This window comes from Lepisosteus platostomus, chromosome 2 (genome assembly GCF_059453375.1).
Source record: "Lepisosteus platostomus isolate fLepPlt1 chromosome 2, fLepPlt1.hap1, whole genome shotgun sequence".
In the NCBI taxonomy this organism is placed as follows: Eukaryota; Metazoa; Chordata; class Actinopteri; order Semionotiformes; family Lepisosteidae; genus Lepisosteus; species Lepisosteus platostomus.
In genome coordinates, this window is record NC_142612.1 from 68,957,436 (window position 1) to 68,982,307 (window position 24,872).

A 24,872-nucleotide genomic window follows, 5' to 3' on the forward strand; every position below is an offset into this window, starting at 1 on the left:
TAATCATCTGTTCGTGGTTCCTTACAGTACTTTCTCAATTAGAAAAGAAAAGAAAATCTCAACTCCCATTTTTATATACAGCATGTGCCTATATGTGTCTAATTATTTACAATTAAAATTTCACCTGATTTATCTTTTTGGCAGACATCTGAACAGGTGTACAGCTAGATTAAGGAATGGCAGATATTAAATACAGATGAAATGGGAACGGGAAAGCGTACAATATGTGTATTTGAAAGATTCTGTGTGCATGTGAGCCAAGTGGTTATTAAAAATATTCAAGTGAGTTAGCACTCAGCCCCGAAAATGTGATTAGATTTCAAATAAATGGGGAAATGAGGCAAGCGTTTGCCTTTTCAAGATAAACATTTTATTTTATTTTTTTTTGTCCTTTGTACTGAGCCAGCATTTGAACAAAAATGAGGAAAGAGGACATGGAATGCTTCAACCCTTTTTAAATTCTTATTTGTGCTTATGCTGGTGTTTCTAAGGATAAACAGTGTATACAAAGTAGTAGGATCATCTTCTGGGGGGCGAATGCAGGCCGAGATAAAAAGGCAGAGCATACAGCTGTCTCCTGTTCATTGCTAGAACACATCCTCTCATTCCTAAACCACCACTGGACAAATTTTACCCATCATGCTTTGAATGCTTCATTTGATAACAAAAATGATTTATTGTGTTTCGCCTATGACTGGAATATGGCTGCACTAAAACGGTGCAAGAGAAAAATAGCAGCGCCTTTTCAAAGTTTCTCAGAATGATTTTTCTCAAGGAGATTTCTCAATCTCTCATTTAACTGACTGTACCATTAAAAACATGTAATCGCCCCCTTTCATGTGTGTGTTTTTTTACGGCTGTGAATAAATCCGTACAAATGGGATACGTTCATCCAAAGTCAATCCAGCATATTTGCGTCTAGTCCCATAGGAGAAAAGCATATCAACTGAAAACGTAATGAAAATTCGCTCTCAGCATGTTTTATCAACATGCATCGTCGTAGTATCAGTTAAAGGCAGATTCAGAAATACAATGCTGTCTGAGAAACCAGGGGAACCGCTGTGATACTTGTGTCTCAGACAGTTACATTTCACTAAACAGAGCTGAAATCCAGCCCAAAACAAAACTAAGGGAGATTCTGCATCATGTACAAGTACAACAATCAACAACTGTGTTCCAAGTCTTTCTTCCAGAATAACTGTGTGCTGTCATTTTCATTTGAATCAAAAAGGTGGGAGATTGAAATATGTTGGAATGCAATTTCCAGATTTACAAATGATTTACTATCAGTGCACCAGTACCTATTAACTCAATAATTTGCTGTATAAATGTCGTCCTTTAACTGTCATTTGGTACAAGGATTACCATCCCAGGTAGACCTAATGACGACTGAATAAACTTGAGACCCCTTCAAAGACTATCAAATTACAGCTCCAACTTGACAAGCATTGTCATATATGACAACAACCATTCGTGTACCCAGCGTAATACCAGAACAATTTTGTTTTAAATAGCCACTCAGTGAATTAGAAGTAAATTGAACATATCCTGATACAATATTTTGTATCAGGATATGGACCAGCTTTATCCTTTTAATGACACAACCTTTTGACCTCTAGTGAGTGCTAACCTGTCAAAGCATGATAATTCATGGATGATTGCCCCTACCACCCCTAAAAAGAATACCTTGATTTCTTAGAGTTTTGATGACATTCTCTCTGAACCATCCTCTTAGTTTGCTAACCTCTCAGCAATTACTGTTATGGAGGTTGTATATACCTCAGCTTGAAGCTTAAGAAACCTTCTCAGTTCCAAAGCCTGCAGTGATTAAAATATTAGCCAGCATTTTGAGTAAAATGTTTGATTTAGCTCTCAAATAATTACATCCCTGCCGACAGGTTGGGGTTCCATCATAAACTATTAAACTGAGGGCAATTTGCCTTGGAAGATGGCAGTTTAATGCAGACAGACCATAAAAAGCAGTCATCTTTGATCCCCTTCTAAATCCTAATGTGCTTGATTTATGACGATACAGCGTGTTTCATGTGGCCGAGAATAACATGCAAGTTTTGACACTTCATTAGAAATTTAAAACAGAAGGCCGATTAGGTCAGCCACAGCAGTCGCACCTAATTGAACCTTCTCTAATGTACACTATGAGCGATAACTGGGAGATGAAAGAAGAGGAAAAAAGAGATGGGGAAAACGCAGAATAGTGCCAAGGAGTGTAGCACGGAGAACTGGACTTCATACTTGGGACAAGCTCACGTTCTCCGGAATTGTGTGATCTGATTGGGTTAAAGTGCTGGATTTTTACTCTCACAAAAAGGCATCATGTTATAATATTGATTTCTCTTGATTTTTACTGTACTTGTAATACACTTGTGTGTATTGCACAGGACATTTCTTTCTATTTAAAATGCACCGATCCTGACAATGAGGCCATGAAATACTAACACAAGAGCAAAAGAAAGTTCCAAATGAAAGGAGCTGACTCAGTGTTTACATTAGCTCATGGGGAGTTTGACCGACTGTATGATTTCTTAATTAAAATGATTATTATTTTGGAAAAGTAAAACATTTTAGGAAGTAGAGATCTGAATTGATCGGACTACAATAAACCATTCTTTAAGCGTGACATGGCATGAGACAATAGGATAGGGTAAAGCACTGTCCCAGAGTTTTACCAGATTATGCAACTGGCTTTACACAGGTGTTGCAGAAGAGCTCTGGCTTGGACCTGCCCTTGGGTCTTTGTGTAAAAAATCAGCACAGCTGGCTCCAGTGTGGAACACGTCATGCTGAAGAGGCAGTTCATCCCCCCAAACCCGAGGGTGGGTGCACACATCCGTGGGGCATAACGGTTCCCGGGAACTGCTGGAGATTCACACCTGCGAGGTTTCAGGTGTTTCAGGAAAAAAAATCGCCATTTTACATAAGGACCCCATGAATGTCAAGGTAACGCAGGATTGTGGACCTAAATGTGCAAGCTCTGTGTGTGACATACCAATGAGTGGTTTACTATGAAGAAAAACCTAGAAAAACCTTCTATTGCTGTACAACTGATTTAATAATAATAATAATTGCTTACACTTATATAGCGCTTTTTCTGGACACTCCACTCAAAGCGCTTTACAGGTAATGGGGACTCCCCTCCACCACCACCAATGTGCAGCATCCACCTGGATGATGCGACGGCAGCCATAGTGCGCCAGAACGCTCACCACACATCAGCTATCAGTGGGGAGGAGAGCAGAGTAATGAAGCCAATTCACAGAGGGGGATTGTTAGGAGGCCATGATTGATAACAGCCGATGGGGAAATTTGGCCAGGATGCCGGGGTTACACCCCTACTCTTTTCGAGAAACACCCTGGGATTTTTAATGACCACAGAGAGTCAGGACCTCGGTTTTACGTCTCATCCGAAGGACGGCGCCTGTTTACAGTATAGTGTCCCCGTCACTACACTGGGGCATTAGGACCCACATGAGCCGCAGGGTGAGCGCCCCCTGCTGGCCCCACTAACGCCTCTTCCAGCAGCAACCTTAGTTTTTCCCAGGAGGTCTCCCATCCAGGTACTGACCAGGCTCACACCTGCTTAGCTTCTGTGGGTTGCCAGTTGTGAGTTGCAGGGTGATATGGCTGCTGGCCGTGATATGGCTGCTGGCCGATTTGCATTTGAATGACTATGTATGTAATATTAGATACATAGAATAATACATACAGTATATATACAGTTTTAGTTACCACTAGAAATGCAGATTGTGATTTTGTGTGAGTGAGCTAAAATGTTTTTACTTTACTACCGATCATGATACTACTAATGACTTTACTGATACATAGGTTTCAGTTTTCCTCTGGAAGAAAAGTAGAATCGGTATTTCTAGTATGAATTTTAGTGTATACACTAGTTATTATTGGTACATAAACAGAGAAACAAACATACTCACGGTTGTTGTGATTTGAAAATAATATGCAAGATTGCTTAAAATGGAAAACAATTTAAACCAATCAACTACAGTAATTCTGATGTGAGGATTAAGTCCTGTATGAAGCTGGTTCAAGTAGATTTTTCCTTCTTCTCAAAGAAAACAATACACTGTTAATATATGAACAACAGAATACAAAAATTAAGTAGTATGTAGTATAGCCCCCTTTTCTCATTCTTGTAAATCCTTGATTACTTTTGAAATTAACAGAACTTTACTCCCCAAATACAGGTCCACAAATAAGGATATATTACAAGCAATTCTCAGCCCTAAGCAAATCATGAGCTGATCTATGCCCCCAGGTTATTTACAGAAAAGATTGTGTATTTATAAAGTATTAATAGGTGTCTCATTATCTATTTTAAATGAGTGACTTGTCAACCCATAATCTGAATACTTTACAAAATTCATAACAAACATTCAAATAAATCAGACTAATAGAAAAAAATGTATAATCTAAAAGAAATATTTTAATCTTAAGAAAGATAATAAATGACCTCATCAAGATTTATGCAAGTTTTACACTTCTTTGGAATGATTATATGAACAGACAGAAAAAAGATTGCAGGCCCCATCTAACCAGCTGCAAATTAATTACTGCTTTCAAAAACCTGTTTTCATCCATCTAAGTATGACCTTCAAGTATGTGTTGTAAAATATTCATTTTGAATTAAAATTAATTTAATGTACCAGTATCTTTTCTCATGTTACAATGGCAGAGTAAAACTTTGTAAAAGCACCTGTTCTCGTAATTGATTTTAAAAAAGCAGGTTGGGTGAGACTCAATAGCTCAGTAAAGGAATTTTCAAGCTTTTCTGGAAATATAAAGATATTTCTTACCTTCTGGAGTTTGTGAACTACAAAAGCTTTGCCAAAGGGCTGGTATTGGCAGTAGGTGGCAAGTGAACCAAATTTTCCAACAGCTCCCGAAAAATGAATTACTAATCTGGGTTCCTTGTTCAGGATAATTCTTTCAAACACTAAGCTGAAATACTGTATGCTTACCTGCTACCTGCTGTGATTTCTGTTGTGTGATAGTCTGAAAAGCAGGAGCAGGTAAAGTGATCACTCCCAGAGGTACAGTATGTGGTTTGTCCAATAATGTATGTGGTTTGGAAATAATTATTGAAACAAAGGAAACTGTGGTTATATACAGTAATGCATATTATGAATATAGCTTATGTATAAAAATAAAATCAAATGTTATCCAATACAGTATTATTATGACATGCTATAATGTCACTGATTGTCAGGTAATTCATCAGAAAGTGCCTTGAGGCCTGTACAGTATAGGCAGTATTAAATGTGGTGAACATAATGGCTCCTGGACAGAAAATTTAATATGACATGAACATAGAAATCCATGTTTTAACTAATGAAGGCTACTCCTATCAATACCCTGCAGCCCAGCTTCATATTTCATCCAGTGCTGTACTGTACGTAAGATTCTGAGGGTAATTAGATGCAACTAGTGTTACTCAAAAGCTATTTATTTACAAGGTATCCAACAGAATAAGAATAAAATGGAAAGAATGGGAAGGGAAAGTGTCAAATGTTTCTCTATAATTCCATCTGTTTTAACAGCACTGGGTGATGTGAAAGGACTGGCTAGGAAAGCACATACTGTACAGTCGCTGCAGAACTTTCACATCAATGGACACACATTCATTTCAGCCCTCTTGGTATGTGAGCTACTGTGGTGGTGCACGAATCACATTGGGTCACTAAGGTCAAGTCAAGAAACCTACTACTGTAAGAAAAGCAATGTAAATGATTACCCATAACTAGAAAAATGCACAATATTAGAAGATTTCAATCTGTCTGTACAAAACCCTTCTCATTACATCCTGCAGAGCTCTGCACAAAGGGTTAACACAACAATATTTTCAAATGAATGGAACTGTTAAAGCAGTATAACCTATCAGCTTAAAGGGGCCTCTTGATTGCTTAGAACAGTCTTAAATGAAAGGCCCACACAGCAAGGCCACAGGAATACATTAGAAGAGACCCCCATTGTTGCACAGGAACAAACATTACCTTCTCCTCTCAAGGACATGTAATTAGCAGACAACAGCTGAGTCCATTTCAAATGGTAATTTCTTTTTTTAAATGCTTCATATTCAATATTCTCTATACTGGAGCACACAGTAATGGACTTCTTTAAGATGCTTTTCTAGTCTATTTCTTTCATTATTTTTTGTGCTTTTGTAGGTCTTCATAATAGAAGGCCACCCCCTTTGCTTTTAATTACAAAATAGCACGATGACATTTGCAGAAAATTCCAAACAAAAGGAAAGTTACAGACAGCTCCTGGAGAATAGGTCATGTTTCATTTTTTAAAAATAAATGTATGGGCTGTTTTTTACATTTTATTTTATAAAACAGGGTTTTGAGCAAACATTTGAAATTGTCATTAAACAAAATACAGAAGAAGATGGAATAAGGATTGACTGGCTCAGTGCAAGCAGGGCCTGGCAGAATCGGGGGAACAGTTTGCTATCCTCAGAATGAAACCTGAACTACTTCTGTCCCAGAAAAGAAACAATTCATTTTTAGTATGTGTGACCGTTCTTCTGTCACAGAATTTTCACTTCTGTGTTCTCAGGTTTACTCAGTCACGTTGAATTGAATGGGTATTTGCATTTAAAAAATGGGTATAAAATTGAAAACTGAATCATTTATTGTGATTTTGAAAATAAACTAGGCAACTCTCACACAAATGCAAGCATGCAAGTCATACTGCATCTTCTCCCATATTTAAAGCATTTGTTTTTCTTTTCTGTTAATTTCCTTTAGTTGGCCTCAATACTTCAATGCTGCCTCATCCATGAGACCAACCCTTGGGTGAAGGACATTAAAGCCAGTGTACAAGTGTCCTTTGACTACTGCACCAAGCCAGATGTGTCTTCTTTCACCAGGAAAACAGCATTCCCTCTAGCAGTCTTCTGAGCCCTGGAGGCCGGAGATCAGCCTAAGAAATTTCCACTGAGTGGAAACAAGCAAGTGCACAGCTCACGAGCCTTGCCAAGGGAATCCAAGCCAAATTCCCTTTGCCATTTTCCATAAGAGTACAGGTGCCAGTTTTCCTCTCCCTCAGCTCACCAAGCACACATCAATGGCTTTTGGCCAAGACCCAGGACTGGGGGGTAGCCAAAGGGTGTCTTTGTGTCACATTTTTAAACCATCTTTCTATTAAGCAGCCCCAAGATGTCCATCATGAGAGGCCATCAGGAAGGCCGAATGAATGAGGACTGGGGGCCATACAGGTGTTTTTTCCACCCAAAGTCTGGCAATGTGAGCTGTACAGAATGTTTCATATAGAACCATTCATATAGAACATGGAGGCTTCTCGATGGCGAAGGAGCGCTGGAAGGGACTGTGGACCCTGTACAGGGACTAAGGAGGAAAACCCTGTTCCTTTGAGCTCCTGCGGAGGGCTGAACAACTGCAGTTTCAGAGAAGGGACAGAGGAAAGGTATGCACAACAACAAGAGTTAGGGCTTGGAGGGACTCTTTCATTGTGCAAATCCAGCCCCAGCATCCTCTTGCTTGGATTAATAAAGGACAATCACCCTTTTAAGAACGTTTGTAATATGGTAGAGTTCGTCTGACTTGTTAGAGTGTGTAATCACTGTAGGATGTTTATTGTGAAATAAAGTTTATTTTGTTAGAAAAAACACTCATAGAGAACGCGGTCGCACCTATGGCTACTTCCCCCAAACCACTGTGTTGCATTAATGCTCTACACTTGTTTCTTAGAATCTTTGCATTCCTACCAATGGGAAGAAGGCAAGATATGCGTGAAAATACCTTGTTTTGTGTACTATATATCCATGAATGAGCTATTTACCCAGGGCCTTATAGGGTGACTGTAGCACAAACCAGCTCATCCATTTGGTTTTGATGATCACAAGATGGAAACAAACTGATTGTTAAGAACAGCACTCTAGGCCCAAGACTAACTACTCACAAGCACCTGGCATGGTTAGTTTGGCCCTGATCCACTGCTGTATGTTTCCATTTCAGCTGGCATGTTTCAGTCAGACTGTATGACTACTGGCCGCTTTCATCGCGGTAATCCAGCACTGCTCAATGGGATTAGGAAAGGGGACTGTCTGGGCCAAGTGGAAATGGAAAACCCCTCAGACAGCCTCTTTCAGCATGTCTTACCTTGTATATTTGGAGTCTTTAGTTTTACTCAAGACCCATGTGATGAAAACGATTAGTCACCTATACTTGTCTTAGAAATTCGACAGATTCCAAGAGTTCTGGCCAAAACTTAAACTCCATCCCTGTGTGCAGGAAAAACAAGTTTTTCATTTCATTTTTAATTGTTTACAATTTTTCCCATATATTTGCATTTTAATAATTACATTTTTTGAATTATTGATTATTTTGAGGGGTGCCCCTTAGTGAAAATCAAGTCTTAAACTGTACGATCTTGCAGCTGTTCTTTGTGATGCCCCGGAAGTGTGATTTAACATATGTCCTCCATTAATTGAAACATCAAGACGCACAGCAAACAAGATCAACCTCCCCCAATCAAATGAATGCCTAAACTGTTTCCTGGTTACCCACTCCAGATGAGAGGCAGGCTCACAAACTAGAGCCGACACTGCCACAGCACAGACTCTGTCAAGCTTGAAAGACTATCTGGCAAAACCCAACTATCACTTAATGAAAATTAATTCTCTTAGCGCAACATGCAGCAGATTTTCAAAGAACAAGCCAGACCAGTCTCACTCGCTGTCTCAATTAAATGGGTTGAAGGATGACTATTTTCTCTTGCAATTAAGGTTACAATTGGCTCTGCTTGAATGCTCTTTTAAGTGTTCCCTGTAAGGTCTTTCCAAAGTGTCTGTTAAACAATCCACAAATGACAGTGATTCCACAAAACACATTGACTCAGGTAACCTACTCCCCCCCAAGGGGTTTGAAATCAATAGCTTCCTGTTAAAGATTCGCCTGACTACCTCACCCTGTCCTCTCCCACTCTTCAGTGTAAGTTTTTTTTAAAGCACTATTAAAGTAACTCACCTCTGTCAAGAAGAAATGTCTTGGAAACAATGACAGTGAAACCAAACTAAGTTTCAGGGCCTTAGGGGTGTTGGGATAATACTTAATCTATGTGGGATGGTTTCAACCTATACAGAAAACATTAAAACCAAACTCTGCTCTTTAAAAAAGCAAAGAATATGAAGACACAAGGCACAAACAGATCTTCCAAACATAAATAAGACTGTGTGACAGCAGTTTAAAAGCACATGCTTCCCCATAAAGGAAAGATAATTCCATATTTACAGCTCCATCACATGGAAATTTAGAAAACTCTGAACCACACACTTTTTTTCCACCATCTAAACACCTTTCTAACAGGATGCATTAACAAATCTAAAAATGTATATACAAAGAAGTAAAAAAATACATTATTCATACATAAAAGGTCAATGAACTTATGAAACATCTGAAGAAACACTGTTTCAGTATTTCAACATTGATTCGTTTGAACTTTTTTAAGCTGTAAAGACCTCTTTGACTTTATACACTGTCAAAGAACAGATTGGCAAGGCGAGGTGGTAGCACAGTAAAGCTGTACTGAAACCAGTGTGCTTTTCATAAATTGAAGAAACAAGAAAACAACATTCCTTCTGATTAAAAAAAACCATCAAAGATCATAAATATTGGAAAGCACTTCAAAACAACACAATGCTAAAACTCCAATGTGACATCAGGACATGCAGTATATATATATTTACTTTTTCTCTCCAGTTTTGAAAAACATAACGGAACAGCTGCATCAGTACTTCTATAGAGATTAATATATCATTTAAACTTTAAAAACATATGTCCTTATGAAAATGTACCTGCTGCGATCTCGATGAAAGCAACAGTCGGGTTACTTTAACCAATGTGACTGGCAACAATTGGTGCACATTCCTCAGATTACATCTCCATTCTATTTAAAGGTGTAAAGCACATTTATCTAAAGGTGTAGATGTTAGAATTTTACATAAAAAGCAGGTATATTCCAGAGTAACAAAACAGATTTTACTAGTGCAACTATCACTTTTATCCATCCACCTATGTGAATACAGCCAGAAATAGAAAGGTTCCCCCGAAACAAACGCAAACATAAAGGTTTGGCCTGTTAAAGATGAACAGATCTGCCTGGGATTTTCATTGTCAGATGGTCAGAAAGCCCCCTGTCTCCTTGTAAGGGCTGCTGCATCCCACAGCCCACCCCAGATGCACAGAGCATGATCTGGGATGACGTGCTCAGGGACACATTCGAGACACAGGTCAATCAAGCTAGCACGTCCCTGGAAGGTAGGAGGACACCAGAGCACCTGGAGAAAGCCCACAAGGACACACAGAGAAACTCCTGACAGGATGCGCCCCAGTCCCGATCGAACCCAGGATCCAAAAGGTCTATAAACCTTTCTTATAAATGAGGAAGACTCATTTATTTATTATACTTTACGTTCTTTGTATTAATAGCAGCTTTCTCTTTCAATAGATATCCAGAAAATACATTAAGACTTTTATTTATCAAACCTTTTAGGATCCTATCTATCCTGTGAATTACACTTTTTATAATGTTGATTTTACTGATGACTGGTACTTGAACTATTACCTGTGCATTTTGACATGAACCAAGCGTTTTCTTGGGCAGAGATAGAGACATATTTTAAAAATGTGAGAAATCAAACTTAAGTAGCGTGTAGGTGCCAAGAAATGACCTTTAAAAGGAGAACCTTGATTTGAGAAACTGGAAACTGTTAATCAACTTGAAATTAAACCCTTTTAACAAGAGAGTTTTATATTAGACATGATTTTAATCTGGCATTAATGACTTATGTCTTATCATAGGCACAGAGATGTATTTTTTTTTAAGTTTGTGATAGGATTTTTCTTTTTTGTAGCAAAAAAAAACATACATTTACTATTCTAAATCATGTTCTATAAAGGAAAAACTTTTTTTTCTCCCAAGCACGTCGCATAGTTTAGAAGAATCCAGGGAATGTTACTAATGTATATTTCAAGCTGTTATCACAAAAGACTTACCTGGCTAGGATGTGAAGGTGAGAAGGCACATTCCCCCACAAGTGGCACAGCAAAAGAGGAGGCAAGCTGGCGGAGCTGATACAGCCCCTTCACGGCCCGCGTCATCGTCTTTCAGCCGGTCTGCGATGCTCCATAGGCAGCACTAGGGGGCAGTCTACACTTTTAAGGAACTGTAAAGTAGCTCACTAGTCTCCGTCCTTTTTTATCAGCTCCCGGGAGAGAGATTGTGAAGCACAGCAGCTCCGTGGACATGTGATCAGAGAGCCCTGTTGGGGAAAAAACAACAACAATTAACAGCTGTGGTAATTAAGAAAATTATGATGGGATGGGAGGTGATTAAAAAATAATCTGTTAAACTAGTCTACATTGTTTTCCCCCCAAGACACTGGTGCCTGTCAGCTAAGCATTGGAAATACAGGCAAATGTTTATCACACAACCATGCTGTGGAAATGATTCTATAAGGGATAAATAACCAGCAAAAAGTTTCAATATGCTTTTGCAATGCATGCAGATAAGAAAGTAAGCTACGAAAACACAAATAACTGTTCAACTCTGATGCAACAGGCCAGCTCATCAAGTGTTGCACTTATTTAACAATTGTAATTATTTTGATAAGGCTCTAACGAGAAATAAAATAGTACTGTAGGTACAGTAGCATGCAAAATCAATTACAATATATTTTAAACATAGAGCCAGCAAACATTTTCTTATCATACACCTAGCTGATTTGGAACCACCCATTGTTTAAGACTCAGATTTCCTAGACCCCTTCACCACCAAGATCTGTAAATGTGCTCCTCCTAACAGAGCATACCCACCTATCAGGGCATTCATGTCTGAGAAAGTGCAAGCTTCACGGTGCCCTGGCTGGAGCGGCACAGCGTCTCTCACCAGGTCACTGCCAGGTTGCAGGTGTCAAGCAGACGCCCTGCAGCTGCTGTTTTTCCAGATCCAAGAGGACCCTGGGCATCTAATGCCCATTCTACTGTAGTGGCTCTACAGTATGCCAATTACATACCAGCACTTGGAGAAACAACCAGCAGAGGCGTCTGGCCAACGGTGCAACAGAGCTCAGCTCGCACACTGAGCAAGTGCCTTTGCTACCTCAAGCACGTGGTAGCTCACAAAACCTTGTTTGCTCAAACTAAAAAGAATACTCAATAAGCCAGTTATGGTAGTGATGCAGTCAGGATTCATTTTCAATCAGTTGTATCCCGTTTTACTTTATAGATACTGAAAACTCCTGAGGTACACCTGCATTTGTCCTTGTTGAATCCACCTTTTTTCACATCTCATGAAGTATGAAGACAGAGTTTTGGCTGCTACAATACATGGCATAGCAGTACAGTGAATGATCTCCAGCAAAATCAGCTTATTTCTTTCAGAGACTGAGGCACTTTGATTTACAGATGGACTATGATTAAGTTTCTTAAGAACACCAGCGTGATGAATGAATTCTTTTATGTGGATCTGACTGGCTTGAACTGGAAACCAATTCTCTTTTGTCACCAGGCCATACTGTCACCAGGTGTTTAAAAACAGTGTGTGGGGTCAGTACCCTTTTCCTTATAAATCTATTCTTTTTCAAATAAAGTTATTTCTAGCCTTGTCAGATTTAATCTTAACAATAATCTAATTTTTGCAAAGCTTTCTGAACTATTTATTCAAACCGAGTGTGGTTTAATAGCTACCAGCTTACTATAAAAAAGGGTCTAAAAGGCATGTATTACGCAAGACCGTTTGCATTCAAAAATTAGTGTTTCATGACCTAAGTGAGGTCTGAATTAAATCCAAACCTTGACCCTCACTCCCACTGAATCTCACAGTCCTGGTATTTCATGATAGGTTTCTGCTTGCCTGAGCCTACTGTGGTCCACTCAATTTAAACCTGTTATCAAACAGTGAGATTTTGTGAACTTACCTTTGACGTACCAAGCTAAGTATGGTTGGTAATCAGGGTTTGCGAAACCTCTTAGTACAGCAGTTATAATATATAACTAATCAACAATTTGTTAATAATGCCATTTGCTCATCTGGTACGTAGTCATTAACATATTAGCTGGCATACCACAAGTGATACTAATAAGCTGTCAAATACTAGCTGTGCTCTAACAACTCAAGAAATGAATTGCATCTATTTCCTGCCATCATGTCTATTAATACAAGATAGGAATATATTAAACAAGGGTCTGGAGTTTTGGAGAATTCATGGTAAGAGATGGCTTTGCATTACTTCTTCAAGAAAACCAGAAGCAATAATTAACAGTAAGTGTGGCAAGAACTGGCAATGGAAAGCTAGGATCCCAAGAAACGCTTCATTCTTGACTTCCAGACAACATTTGATTTGGAATGTGAAGGCTCCTTTTTATGTTCAAAGCGTGGTTCTGAATTCAGTACTGGAAAAACTTGAAAAAATGCAATGTTTAATATCATCCTCGGATGCCAACCCAGGGAAGGGGAGAGCAATCCACAGTCCAATGTGAAAAATTCTGAAAACTGAAAGCAACATGTGAGGAGCTAATATCTGATTTGTCAGAACAGTGAGAACGAAAAGAGCAGTTTCTCTCGGTTTCCAGCAGATCTGAGAGCTAGCAAATTTGTCACATTTCCTTTTCTTGAACAAAGGAAACTAAATGTGCTGCCTGTTATACAATGGAGAAACTAATGTGCTGCAGATTAAGTTGGTGCTAGTTGGAACAAGGTTTCAGAGGTAACATGGTTTTTCTTTTTTTCCGACTCCTGACAAATATCTGACAGTAGCTTTGCATTGCAAACCTGTTTAATGAATGCCTAATCCTGCAAGAGCTCATTATGGCAAACTGTCACACGCCGCATTGTGGTGATATTAAGTTGATTTTACATTATCATCCCCTAGTAATGCCGGAATATTTGGATTTCCTTTAATGCAGGGTTTTTTGAAAAGGAACAGTGGCAAACTAAATCTGGTTTTCCCCTCTTCGATTATGCTCTAGTGTTAAGGCTACATTGAAGAGCCTGCTTTATTGGGCTGACAGCTTGAAGCCTCCCTAGTCTTTGCAATCAAGCCCACAAACAAAAGGTTCACTTTGCATTATTTAAGAACATTTGTGCCACATTCAGACTCTGTAAACCCAGAGTGATATTACAGCATTGTATATATGCTGTAAATCAAGTGGAACAATGAGGGAGAAGCACAATCACATGGGACAGCATGTTTAACCATATCAAAGACAAGCCATGAAGAACAATGCGCAGACATTCGGCATGAGAAAGAATCCCCAGCGTTTCATGTTATTTATTGTATTTATTTTTGAATTGGTGGTACTTTTATATTTTGATTATAATAATAAGAAAAAAGATAATGTGGTGAATGTAATGTTCATGTCACAAGGCTGTCAGTGGCACTAGCTACTGTAGATTCATGCATATTAAAAGGCCTATGCCACATCTCTGATTCACATGGTTCAGCTGGTCAAAATAACTGACTGATGGGACGACTCTTCACACAAACCTTCAAATAGGGACGTTCTAGTCTTCAAACCTGTCCAATGGCCCAGCCATTCCTGATCCAACCAGAAGGTGACTTCACTTGTCCCCTTGAGACTTACTTAAGCCAGCAGCCGTATCACCCCGCAAGCCAGCAGCCGTATCACCCTGCATCTCACAACTGGCAACCCACTGAAGCTAAGCAGGTGTGAGCCTGGTCAGTACCTGGATGGGAGACCTCCTGGGAAAAACTAAGGTTGCTGCTGGAAGAGGTGTTAGTGGGGCCAACAGGGGGCGCTCACCCTGTGGTCCATGTGGGTCCTAATGCCCCAGTATAGTGATGGGGACACTATACTGTAAACAGGCGCCGTCCTTCGGATGAGACGTAAAACCGAGGTTTATTTCCAATTGGCCCTAACCAATCATGGCCTCCTAATAATCCCCTTCTATGAATTGGCTACATTACTCTGCTCTCCTCCCCACTGATAGCTGATGTGTGGTGAGCGTTCTGGCGCACTATGGCTGCCGTCGCATCATCCAGGTGGATGCTGCACATTGGTGGCAGTGGAGGGGAGTCCCCATTACCTGTAAAGCGCTTTGAGTGGAGTGTCCAGAAAAGCGCTATATAAGTGTAAGCAATTATTATTATTAGAAGATTATTGTATTAGATTAGATTATTAGATTATTGTAAGAGCTGGTCTAAGGTACACACAACCTCAGTAGTGAAGGAAGACCTGCCTCACTATGGAAACCAGGATTGAAGGGTGACATGAGTTGAAATCCAGCAGATTCCTGCTCTTCATATTTTGTCCTCTGCCTCTTTGCTCCAATAACACTTAGTAAATATGTTCTTGTTAAATATACTGGAAACATAGCAATGTAAAGTGATTTTCCCCCATTTTTACACAGTGGATTTAGAACACCACCACATGAGCCTCATTGCATTGCCCTACACCCCGTTCTTTATCATCTTTACGATACACCTTTAAGCTGCAACCAGAGCTGAGCACCTCAAAAGTCACGTCTTCCTTGAAATTACACTGTTGTCCAGCTCAGGATGAGCAATTACGAAACAGGATGATTAAGATTCCTCATTAAATTCGATTTTAATTAGCTAGTCCCAAGTAATATTTGTGCAGAGCTAGGAGATCAATAACGCACACTTGACAAGTGACTAGTAATTCAAAAACTAAATATCTTAAATGACACATCGGAATGGCAAGATGAAAGTGTCATGTATGGGTCTGCACCTGGATTCCGTCACTAGCCAACTACGACTATGATTCCCCACTCTGTGGAGCACAGCAGGCTGAGTGGAATGAGTCAATCAGGGCTTTCTGGGCACTATGACAAGTCCATAACATCTCTGAGACTTGCATGTTCACACTGCAGTCAAGGCCTGCATCTCCCACAACCAGCGCTGACCACATAGCCAGGGCTGTGTTGCCTGTGACGTGTTTAAAGAAGACTACTACTGGCTCATAGGTAGGCAGGTCAGATAAGCCTGCCTGCATTTCCTCTTTCCCCCTGCCTCAGGTTGCAGGGTTCATACTGTAGCTGTGAGGAGAGATCTGCATGGAAAACTGGCAACTCCAGATTGGGTGGATGTATCATTTATAAAAGAATTGCCAATTCTAAATTCTAAATATATTTTAAAACACTTTTTTTTAACAGGATGGCTATTGTAAGATCTTTAGCAATGCAGGCCACAGAAGTACCATCTGAAAAAAGAGAATCCACATCTAACATCAGCTACAAATTCAAAGCGATCTGATACTTTATTCCTGGGCATCTCAACATAATCAGATCGGAGGATATCTGAAATGTCTGAGGGGTGGAAATTGTGGACACTTTACCTGTTCTTCCGTCTCCAGTCAGTTTATTCATTAATGGTTATGACAAAGAAATAGTGTTATGCAAATCAGTTGGAATGGTTTAGACACAAGAATCAATGTTCTGGTTCAGAGCAGTTTCTCAAGGGATCACAATTAGCCTCTTACCCTGAGGGCCATGTTCAACATGCACATTTACATAGTGCAGTTTTATATACAAAGTGGACATGTGTAATGTATCACAAAGAAATGACAGTGCACTATTTGCAGACCACTAGAAATATCGTAGAGAACATTTTCATTTAAATGAAATACAACTGAGGGTATTTAAAATAGAACCGAGAGAACAGTTGTGAGGTTACTGTGACACAAGCATACTTTAAAACTGGCTGTTTCAAAAGGAAAGAAAAGGCATGTTCAGTCTGTCTGCAAGTACTTGCCCATTCTTGTATGTTCCCTGAAAAATAAAATCTGTCTTTGAGACCAATTTAAGTAGAGTGTAAATGTTTAATGATTAATACAATAAAAGAAATCTGTATTTGTCATGGGTGTTTTATTACCAACTGGAAAGACATCCAAAACTCAATGCTTGAAGATTACATGATCCAGTGGTTTAAGAGACCAGCTCCCATGAGGTTTATAGTTCAAGCCCAACTCTGGACCCCGGAGTAAGTTAGCTGATGTTTTTCTCCAGCTCTCAGATGATATGTAAAACAGAGGTGCTTCTCTAAGTCACTGTGTAGTGGATGCTGGTATATAGATCATCAGTCACAAGTCACACTTGATAAAAGCAACTTTTACAATTATTATTATTACAATTCTGGGTATCTAGCAGTTTGATTAAACATTTATTCAGAAGCAGTGGACTCCGAATCTGACCCCTGAAATAAAGTGTGTGACCCCAGCATTTAGCCCCGCTGCTGTGATACACGCAAGGAGAAGAGAGAGCAAAGAAGAAAAGCATATCAGTAAGCAAACCAGAACAGGAGAGGAGAGGGGGATGCAAAGCGATTTTTTAAATATTACTGACCCAGCATTTACAAATTCGCAGCACAACAAGACGAGGAACGAATGCTTTTTTAGTTCGGAAATCCTTTCACCCTCTCACATCCACCAGATTAGGAGGGAGCTTTAAGAAGATTTGGACAAAAAAAAAAACTTCTGAGCCACATAAAAAAAAAAAGAAAGCGGTTTGTGATTCAGTGGCTGCAGGCAATTCATCACAGAAATTGAGTTTCTAATGCAGCATCTTGTGAATCCCTTTTGCCCTGTCAACGTTTTAATACATTACATTGAGAATGTAAATCATGTTGGGAAAAAAAAAATTGGCACCCCTTTTTTTTGGATTTGTGGCAGAGAGAGCTTCAGGCCCTGTAATTCATTGCGGCAGAAAAGGAAATCTAAATCTCATTATGCCTCTTAACTTGTGATTTCTGGAGTGTTGTGGGCCTTGACATAAATACTTTTAGCTAAACTAGTTTGTTTCCTTTTTTTCCCCCACCCCCCCTCCCCACCAATAATCGTACAGGATTTCAAAAGAACAAATTAAAGAAGACTGAGGTGGATATTGTTGTAACTGTGCATGCACTCACGCTGAGGGTTCAGATGGGGGTTTGGGATTCAAAGCTGGGCCATCAGCACTGCTTTCGATCTGCATCGGCCTTGAATCACGTTTTTCACTGTGCAGCACGAAACACAAAAAAATGGCAGCTTTTTAAAGATCTCCACCCATTCATTATGAGACAGCTGCTTATTCCATTTGGTTTTCAACAGAGATTTAATACAGTCTATAATAACTATCACAGCAAACTGTTTTAAATATACATTCATTAAGCTGAAGCTACAAAAATACGTTTTTTCGATCATTTATCAGAGAGCTGCCCATTCCTTGTAAGGGAATAACGTGGAACTTGGAAGAAAACCTAGTACTTTCTGGGGTGCATTCTCAAAACAGCCAAACAAGAATAATTTAGAGAAATAGATTAACCTAGCCAGCATATTTTTGGAAGCAGAGCACCCAGACAATACCCACACGAATGCAAGGGAATATGCAAAGGCTAAAGAAGCTAATCACCACATCATTGCACATACTTTTTAGAAATTAGAACATATTATTTGTAAATACATGTATATTGTTACAGCCTTAATCATTTAAGTCCAGTATGGTATATATTTAGAAAATAGTCTGCATTTCTTCAACACGTCAATAGCAATGTTGAAAGTGAAGATTCAAAAAAGGAATATTTTAATATACAGGATATCAAAAAAGGATAAATTAGGGAAACAAATAAACGTGTATTGCTGTAATGTAAAATAGTGTTATCCTGGACCAATCTCAAAGAAATTGGTTGCTTTGCCACTCCAGACTAAACTAGAGATAGGAATGTACATTATATGAATGCATTAGACACAACTAGGAGCTCAGGGAAGAAGAAACAAACCTACAGGTTAGTATAAATATTGTTTACTTTGGGTTTAGACTATGAATAGTTTTGAAATGTAGATTTAGATTCTTTTCCTGTAACAATGGCTTGGTATGCCTGGTCACTGAGGTTTAAAACCAACATTCATGCTTAAAACAGACATGTTTCTGTTAATGTTTGCTTTAAAACGCACGCAAGTTTCAATGCCCAAGTTCACGTGACTTTATATGAGCAGTATATAATCAGGCTTTGTGCTGCCACTTCCAGCTAGTCATTAGCTGCCTGACTGTTGGGGTGAGAAGAGCTCTGCTTCAGAGCTGAACTTTATTTAATGCTTCAGAAAACTGTTTTAGAATGGGACTCATCTGTAACGAAAAAATAATCTCAAGGCTACTAGAACTGCTGGAAGCTGTCCTGCTATTTTCAATAATGTTTTTCTTATGCTTATTGAAAAGTACTTTAGCCTCTGCCTCAGTCCGCCCGAGGCGACTTCGGAGGGTGATACCTCATTTCCACTACCTTCATTATCCATGCTGACCTCAGGTGCTGATGCAACACGGCTGAAGTGTTTTCATTTAACTTGGCTCCAGAGGAACCAAGTTGGTACCTGGCTATTTTCAGTCCCGTTTTAAATTTCAGGCGAAAGCTTTGATACATTCTTCAGCAACAGCAGGGGAGATGATGCAATGTTATTCATTAAAAAGTAGATTTTCAAATGTTGCAGTTTAAAAGTACTAATAACGGCAGTTGTGAAAGATATGTAAATAACTCTTCGGAGCCTCCTTAAAGACATGAACGTCTGAACTTGTTGATGTAAAAACTGATGTGCAAGATCCTTCTATAAAGGAAGGATCTTGCACATCACTTGAAATGTACACCATTCCACCAGTTCTTATTTTTTCTAGCATGTTAACATGGAAACAAAAATTGCAAACATAAGTGGACGTGGTGCTTGCCTAACAAGGCATATACTGTAGGTAGGCCAGATTACCAAGAAGAATTTTCAATTAGCAGTGATTTGGATGCTTTTTGGAAGGGCACATTCAAAGATATTAAATGACAAAACATTTACCATTTTAGTGATTTAAGTACTGTAGATTACATGGTTCAGTATATTCTTGCTTTGCTGTTACTCCTCACATTCCCAGTGACACATACAGTAGTAGTAACTGGTGTTACTGTAGCTGTATCAATATTCATAAAGTTATTCATAGTTTAATGTTGTTTAACACTTTTCAATGTGACTTTCTAAACATAGGGCTAGTGCAGAGCTGTGCCTTGCACACCTTGGTCAAGTGTATCATTGCAAGATTTTTTATATGGGGAAAAACAATTCTTTGAAATTCATGGCAGCAGTTTCTTTTAATTGATAGCAGAAAAGTGTGCTAAATTATAATCACTAAGTTAAGCAACCATTTAGACTTTTAACACACAAAAACCTTTAACACACTTTACCTTAAAAAAATTAGCTTCCAAATTTGAGGTTTACTATTTGTAGAATTCACTTTTGAGTGCTCAGTGCTAATTCAGAAATACTACAACAAACGGATATTTTAGACATAGCTCTGCATGTATTGTTAGAAGATCCAAACTTTAGATTCAAGAATAATAATTCTAATAAGACAAGTTAAAAAATAAATGACCACCAACTTCAGAGCAGGATCTCTAGTATTCTAGGTTGCTGAACGCTAGTATAAAGGCAAGCCATTGCCTGACACACATACTGTAGGTCTCCTACTGTTTGTCTAATTATTCTTGTTTTTAAAATGTGAAAGAATCAGAATTGCTGTGAAGGTCTTGCATGAAAGGTTACTGATGATGTTTTCTCTAAGGTATATAGAAAGTCAGGTATTTGTTTGCTCTATACATACGGGCTCATAAAAAGAACCAAATAAGAGTACATTATGATTTAAAGTCAAATACTTAACTTGACTGAGAACCTTCACGTTTTTCAATGCCATTTTACAAATAATCTCCAATCAGGTAATAAAGCCCCATATTTTGGTTAGATGTCCCCATTTCATTTAAACGTGCAAAAGACATTCCAATCTTTTGCATTTATCTTCTTACATTGACCTTGCGGGTATATCTCAGGACTCTGGCTTTTGCATCACAAGAAGGGCAGATCTTAGAAGGTAAAAAAAACCCAACAGATTCTGTTCATTTACCATTTGCAGCCCAGAGAAAAGGTAACTTCCAGGGAATATCCATAGACACCACCTCAGGCACTGTATCATATTACTGAATTTCGCTGTTATCTAGGAGACAGTGTCAATTAGGTTTCGTTTTAATTTCACTGTACATGAATCATGTTAAACACAAATAACACTAAACAAAATAATTGTATAAAACCTGAACATCTATCTTAATTATTTTTGTTAAGAGAAATCGAAAAACATAAAAATAAGGAACTGCAGGCAAGGGAAACAGGTCAGTGAATAATCTGCAATTTGCCGCTGCTTTCACAAAGGATGAATCGTACAAGGATTTCATCTCAGTAAGTCCACTTAAACCCTTATGTGCAGCAGAATAGCTCACTTAAACCCTCACTGACAGGTAGACCCATTCTAGTGTATCATTCGCAGCTGTTTCTAGATAAATCACACTCCTATTACTGCTGTGTTTATGAACTGGCGGATTTAGTGACATTTCTGAGATATCCATTCAATCGTGGTTCGGCGGGATTAAGGAATTAAGCAGCAATGTTAACTGATTAATTCAGTCCTACTTTTACAGGTACAGTACAGCTACTCTAGCTAGTTTTCCATCTGGAGAACATAAAACAATCAGTCCTGGACTCCAACAGCTGCCCTGTATGTTAACAATTATCACAGCTAATTTAAAAGGGTGTGATTAATCCGTATCCTAATGAGTCCAGTCACTGAAGACATTTGATTTAATCATGAACTTTAACTTTTAATGTGTTATACATTTATTCTCTCTTTTCAACACGTCTTTTTTAACATTCTGTCTTGCTAGTGCATTTGAAGACAGTATGGTGACAATCTTCATTTTCACCGTTTGTAGTTTTCTTTTTCATATTATTCAGATCTTGTCAACACTCAATACACATTTGTCTTTCTTTAGCAGGTAACTATCAAAAGCAGAATACTTGACCCTAAAGGTGCTTTAGGACCAGTACTGTATATTTAAGCAAAAGTGTAATCTTTTGTCATTCAAAACAACAATAATGCTTCAGAGCTAAGAAATAGAGCAGATGTATCTTCTAAGCATTAATTTATCCTTGCAAGTCATATTTACAATATATTCTGAATTTATGCTTCTGCTTGCGCTGAATCAGAATAACTACAACCCTATGCCTCTGTTAAGAAATGGTTAAAGAAGACATTTCCAGTTCTTTTCACACAAGATCAGTTAATAGGAGACATCTAAATAACTCAGGATTGTAATGACAAGACTTTCTGAGGTTTTAATTGCAATTAAATTTATGGCCAGGGCACATATAAAGTTTAGTCCAAAAGGGAATATTACATTGAGAACCCAAAGGCTCTGATGTTCTGTGTTTTTGTTTGCAAAAGATCTCTGCTACCAAGGAATATGTATCTAATTTATGCAGGTTGACTATTTGGCTTGGTTCAGCTAAACCCATGTTAAACTGTGCCTTTTCCCTTGCCTCACAGCCTTTCGGTCTTATTTTAAGCCTTGAATTTAAATACCTGTGTCTCCTCCTGCTTTACAAAAAAACAATGCAGAGTGCATTCTGTAGCCTTGAGTCCATTAATGAATTTAACTCTTCATGACTACAGTATATGAGGAAGCACATCTTTCACACAAGACAGAAGTACCATACATTTCAATGCCTTGATCTGACTACATTGGTCAGACTTTGAGGTATGCGTGCGTCGAATACATTTCATAAACCAGGACTCGCAAGCAGCACTTTCCAGCATACTGTCATCAGAACTCCAGTCAGCACATGGTCAGTGCTGGGAAGGTCATATTAATGGACCAGTAGGTGGCACTCTTCCCTCTGTACCATGCATTTTGCTGTGAACTGGAGATCAACCAGGATGATAGTGGGCGTAAGTCAGGATGCACTCTAGATGGAATCCCAATCTATGGCAGGACTTGCACACATATACTGTATAGAGGGGACAGTTTTAGAGACACTACTTAATGTAGACGGCCTCGCTTTGAACAGTGATAGGAAATGGGAGCACATTGAGAAAGCCCACAAGAGGAGGGGTGTCAGCCTCAGCATCCTGGCTAAATTTTACGCTGAGCTTCCACACTCTGGCCCATCTAAAGTCCCCCCTTAATTCAAATGATCAATCCTTGAGAAATCTTAGCGCTCTCCTTCCTGCACCTGAGCTGCTGTGTAGTGAGATTCCTGGAGCATCGTGGCTGCCAAATGTTACGCAGGCGGGAGCTGCACTTCAGCAGTGGATAAAGAGGGTCTCCACCTATACGTAGAGTACTTAGGGATTCATTGAGATAAAAAGTGCTGTATAAATACAATGATCAGATTTAACATTGTCCTGAGTGGCACAGTGGTCAGCATTGGTGTCTGGGATCCTGGGTTAAATTCCTGGGGTGCTGTTTTTATGGAGTTTGTATGTTCTCGGCATGTTCCTCCTACAGTCCAAAGACATACTGTACTGGTGGATTAACTGCCTTGCTGTGAGTGTGTCTGTGCACCTTGTGATGGACTGGCATCACATACAGCGTTTTCCATCTTGTGCCCCTTGCTTGCCAGCATAGGCTCCAGCCCCTCCATAACCCCGTATTGGATAAATGGGTTAGAAAATGGATGGATGGATCAATATTATATTTAACAATGAGTGTCCTGAATAGCCTTATTGGTTCATCTCGATTCATTGTTAATCTCTTGTCAAATGTCAATACATTATAAAATAAATATAAACCGTAAGATATTGCAAAATATTTGTGAGACACCTTTAGCAACAATGTACTTGCATCTTATAACAGGATTCTAATAGGGCATAAATGTAGTAATGGTGATAATGTCATTATAAATTTCTAAAATTGCATAGTGTACAGTATACACTCAGTAGAAAGCAAAATACTTCACAGATAAATTTTCTCTCCTTCTTCGGACCATACAGTTTCATCTCTTCAAGAACCATTGAGTAAACAGCTCATTTCAAGAGAATAGAAAAGGTAACTGCCTCAACCGCTGAAAGGTAAAACACGTTTTATTGTGTATTTGCTTTTGAATGGACATACTGTAGCAGTTGAATGCTTTTCTCCGCTGCTTCATACAAAGGAAACTGGGATTGTTTGGTGTTGCAACAGTGAACTTGAAAAGTTTTCGATGCTTCAGATTTAGAAGGCAGACAGGACAAATCCGCCTAGTCCGAGGCGTCCCTGTAACCTTTTCAACAGATTCACATTCATACAGTTCAGTAAAATTTTAATCCATTTTAATTCCATATTTGACGCTGTGAATTTGGAGCGCTGTAAAACAGATACAGCAGCTCTGCAGTCTTCACAAAGGAAGCTGTCAATTAAAGTAAACAAAAGGAGTTATAATCTTGAATGCCTTCCTGGTTGTACAGCACTGCAAAGCAGACAGCAGGTGCCTAGGGGACTCTCATAACACAGTACCCAGTAAGCAAGCAACTGGTGGCTAACGCTGTACCGTCTGCCAACCTGCCCACTAGCTAAAAACTGACAGGTTAATCGTGCCCGAAAGAGAATATCACCACCACCCCAGTAGGGACACACACACACGTGAACGCCAGATCTCAAGGCTTACTTGTCAGCGAACTACCGCGTTTCCCCCGACCAAAACAAACATGTTGATCAAGATAAATGAAGGGTACGGGTGATGGGATTAAGGAAGCAGAAAAATTTTGATACCGCATCGTAATCCGCGTTGCTTTTCATAAATTAGTTCCCAGAACTGTAAACGAAAACAAGAGGGGGAAGGCTAAGAGCTCCGACATTAGCTGCGTAACGGTTCTCCGAAAACAAAAGCTCGGGGAGATTACCTGAGTGAGCGCTTTGTCCGGAAATGCTAGAGCCCCAGCGATAAAGGGGATTGAGACGGTGCACCGGGAAGGTTACACATGGAAGGCAGCGTGCAGGTGTTTCACACGGACCGCCCCTAATC

The 24,872-nt window shown here is 39.2% G+C and overlaps 1 long non-coding RNA gene across 1 annotated transcript in view; it reads right to left on the bottom strand.

Annotated features, from left to right (window-relative positions):
• The window catches only part of LOC148676925 (uncharacterized), a 149,016-nt gene extending 124,144 nt beyond the window's left edge, over positions 1 to 24,872 (bottom strand). The window contains exons 1-2 of the long non-coding RNA XR_015929010.1: positions 24,751 to 24,872; positions 11,055 to 11,320 (exon numbers count right to left, since the gene is read on the bottom strand). This is a non-coding gene — a long non-coding RNA (uncharacterized LOC148676925). The remainder of the gene's footprint in view (positions 1 to 11,054; positions 11,321 to 24,750) is intronic.